This window comes from Antennarius striatus, chromosome 24, assembly GCF_040054535.1.
Source record: "Antennarius striatus isolate MH-2024 chromosome 24, ASM4005453v1, whole genome shotgun sequence".
In the NCBI taxonomy this organism is placed as follows: domain Eukaryota; kingdom Metazoa; phylum Chordata; class Actinopteri; order Lophiiformes; family Antennariidae; genus Antennarius; species Antennarius striatus.
The window spans coordinates 3,958,669-3,962,613 of record NC_090799.1 but is presented as its reverse complement, the minus strand read 5'-3'; the positions used below and the strand labels follow the sequence as shown (position 1 = coordinate 3,962,613).

At 43.8% G+C, this 3,945-nt stretch overlaps 1 long non-coding RNA gene across 2 annotated transcripts; it reads left to right on the top strand.

Moving 5' to 3' along the window:
- Nucleotides 1-1,396: 1,396 nt before the first annotated feature.
- On the top strand, nucleotides 1,397-3,318 carry LOC137591582 (uncharacterized). 2 transcript variants are annotated; one of them, XR_011034668.1, is made up of 4 exons: nucleotides 1,397-1,639; nucleotides 2,009-2,118; nucleotides 2,277-2,426; nucleotides 2,615-3,318. It is a non-coding gene; the product is annotated as an uncharacterized lncRNA (long non-coding RNA). The 2 variants fall into 2 exon arrangements; XR_011034667.1 differs by having other exon boundaries at nucleotides 2,009-2,426.
- Nucleotides 3,319-3,945: the final 627 nt, after the last annotated feature.

The window sequence follows — 3,945 nt, the reverse complement described above, 5'->3', positions numbered from 1 at the left end:
ATGACTAGAACAGCCTTTCAGAAAGTTACATTTGTGAGTTAAACACGGCCCAGTGAATGTTTGAAATTACAAACCAGAAGTCTTCAGCTTATTATTGGAAAAAGCTCTTTACGGAAAAAAAAGAAAGAAAAAAGTTTGGATGCTGATTTCACTTTTAAAAAGCTCAGATTAGTGAGTATCAACTTCCTGTATTGAACTTTTTCCTCATTTTAAACTGCATATTTCCTTATTTATTTATTTATAACTCAATTTTCCTTGTTCTCACATGTTTTCTTCCTTTATATGATTAACGGGTCTCCTTGATAGGTAGTTTTTACTGGTAGCTGGAGTCGAGGTTGATTCTGATCAGGTTCATCCATGCCCATCTAGAAAGAAACGTTCATGTTTATGAGGCTCAATCTAAAAAAAATCAATCTATCATATATGATAATCTTACAAATTTTGATCTGATCCCTACTGATTTAAACTTCCATGTGAGTCCACACTGAATGTAATTATTTGTCCCCTTTCCAACACCAAATGCATTAACACTTGCATTATGGGAAGAATGGGGAAAAAAGAAGAAGTCCTAATAGTGGATTTTTTCCTCTCTTTCTATCTCTGTCTCTCTTTCTTCACTCCATCATTGAGCTCCAGACAGAGAGCACCTCCTGCTGCACAGACACCAAACCTCCTCAAACAGCTACAGGCAACAGGTCTCTTCGCTCATGCTGCCCCCTGCAGGCCAGTGAAGGAACAGCAGGCTCCTGCTGTATTTGCAGGGAATAAACTCCGGTGTGCAGAGGACCAGACACCAGGAGGCAAAAAGGAGCCCTTCTTGTGAAAGTAGGGCAGCCAACAGCGAAAATTATGTCCAGAGGTCTTGCTTTACTTCGTTTTCACCTCTCACTATGATGTGTGTTTCTCTCCTCTTAGTCTTAATCATTAAAATCAAAGTTTAGAAGAGCACAGGAAGCCGTAGGCATAGGGTTCAAGTTGTGACTTTAGGTTGATGATAATGTTTTTTTTAAAAAAGATAACCCCCCTTAAAATGTTGAGTGTAATTTAACTCTATAATAACTCTAGATGAATCTAGATGCATGTCAACTCATTTCATTCATTATATGTACAGTCATCCTTTCACCCTGAGGCTTCTCTCACTCCATATCCCCTGGAATGTTGAGCAGTGTGCATCCCATCAGTAATGCACACATACACACCCATGCAATAGAGTTGCCATTGTCTTCCCATGCAAGCCAGATTCATATTTGGGATGCACACATCACTGAAGTGGACTGAAGCATTGCTGAAGGAAATGTCTTTGTGACAAGCCTCTACTCTTTGTTTGGTTCAACTCCAGATTTTTTTTTTTTTGTCAAAGCAACTGCAGCTTTTGCAATCTCTATGCATCCTTTATGCACATAGATGCAAACACCCACGCTCCTGCATCGTCACTCACATTCGAAGATTTGAGATGAAACTTTAATGGCCCTTCTGGGAAGGTCTGGGATCTTCTCACACACATGTGCACACATTGAGGTGGCAGGTGAGCGTTTGGCCTGAGTTTGAGCTGTAATGACTAAAGCAGGACAGATTGGAAAACCACACCCAGCGGGGACGGGAGAGGAAGGCTGGGGCAGCATGCAGATGGGAGAAACAGGTGAGTTACTGTGTGTGTGTGTAAGTGGGATTCTTCTTCTGCAAGGTAATAGAGAAATGTTGGCTTCAAAGGATGAGTGAGCTCCAAAGAGAGAGAGGGGAAAGAGGCTAAAAGGGGGAAATGAGCGCTCAAGGGGAAGTTACTTTTTTGTCTCCTCACCTATCAATTTATTGGTTTTAATCTGCTCAAGCTAAAAGGAACACAGAAAATAGAGGATTAGCTACATAGCTAAAGTATATAGACACAGTTACCCAAATGCAAACATGCACACGTAGCTCACATGCGATCAAAGCCCTCATTGTTTCCCTCCTTATCACTTTCCTTGCTGCTGTTTTTTACCTGGACTTATCTCCACTCCTTTTCATTTAGGTTGAGGCCTCTGAGCACAAAGACAAAGAGACCAGAGGAGTAGGAGGAAAAAAAGCAGCAGCAACAAGGGGACATGAGAAGAGAGAAGAGAGGAGGAGAAACAGAGAGCGGTCCGTCTTATCTGCGATGATACGCACACATACAGTACATGCGCACACACAGGGGCCATTGTTCGGTAGCTTAGCCGCCGGGGCCCTGTGATCGCGGAGGCTGAGACTGATGAACATGTGGCCCCTCTATTCCTCCTCGTTCCCCCTTTCATCTCCAGCAAGCTCGTCTCCTGCCGCTCAAAAGGAGCCCTCTTACGCCACGTCTTCCTGAGCCGCTCCGGTCCCTCATTGACAGGAGATTTCCACCCTGGGGTAAAAAAGGAAAAAGCATTTGGCACTTGTGAATGCTGGGCTCGACTGGCTGCAGCGTAAGTGTGCACATTTATAGCACAGATGGCTCCACGGGGAATTACATGTACTTACCTTGAATTTGTTAAGGTCCGGCTAGATTTTCCCAACCTGGGAGTTGGTGCAGGGACATATATGTACTGACAAAAGAAGAACATGTAGCCCAGAGGGATGTGGAAACGGGTACACATCTTTTTCACCCCCACAGGCAAAAAGCAGAGAATCGCCCAACTCCAGTCTTGGACCTGCTTGAGATTTGTACCTGTTAAAGGCAGTTCTTTCCCCAACACTCTCACCAGGTTGTGGTTTCAATTGGGATTGGTGGATCTCTATAGACAGAGCCGGTTTAGCACATCCCACTGCCAGCTCACACTCCAAGTGGTTCTGGTCCACATCGGCTTTGAACCAGCCACCCTCAGTTCCCCAGCCCAAGACCTGGTGGACTGAGCTACTGCCTGCCCCAAGGATGAATTCAGTCTCTGATTTTCCGTACAGCTTTTTCCACCTACGGCGGTCATGGGTTTCTGGAGCCTATCCCAGCAGACTTATGCAATCGAATTAAAATTCAGTCAGTGGGTGACTGAACTCTAACAAAGCCACAAATTTGTGAAACCACTTTTTTTAATTTTTGCCCCAATGTTCCATCATTTCACCTGGAAATCCATCCAACGCACCAACCAAACATTTGGATGCTTAAACTCCTTGGCATAAGCAATCAGGAGGTGATCAATAGATGTTAATTATGGTTTGTCAGCCTGCTGAAGATTTCCATAGTCTCTCTTGAGAAAGTCGTCTTGTATTTTTGGCTCTTCCCGCAATACGACAATCAGCATTTCTATTAAGTGTTTTTGCTGCTGTTCAGTCAGAGACTTGCTTGATATCAGACAGATGTGCAAATTATCCACACTGTCCACAGACCACATCAAATAAAGATTATTTGTCAAAATGAAATTGAGTGATTCCATGCAAGCATTCAAATTTAAAGTTTGGGGGAAAGACTAAGGAAGAGGTGGAAAAGAGTTTTTGTGTTAAAGATATGTGACAGTCATATTTTTATTGGACAGGATTGAACACGAAACTACTTCCATGTGTGTCTGCAACGTGATTGGACAATGTCATAAAACTGCTGAGCCATCAGCACAGCCAAATAACATTATTTCAGGGAATATAAAAGAAAATACAGTCGCACTGACAGAAAAAACTTTTATGAATTTCACACTGTGTCCCAGTTCAAAGTCCTCAAAATGCTCCAGTGTTTTGAAGTTGCCATGAGGACAGCAGCGCCTCCCGTCTCTGTGTTCCCAGTGTCTGTCATGATGGAAAGGAAGTGACACAGGAAGAATGTGGGAAGGGTAGCAGGTCCGAGATGTCCGACGCCGGTTCTCCGATCCCATTTCCCAGCAGCTCCTGACCCCTGGACTGTGACATGGTAACCTTTCAACTCTCCTCTGACAGGACATGCTTCCATGGCAGACTGAAAAATGGCCTGAAGAGAGGAAGAGAGGGGATTCAGGTTTTAGATATGAAGGTAGAAAGGTG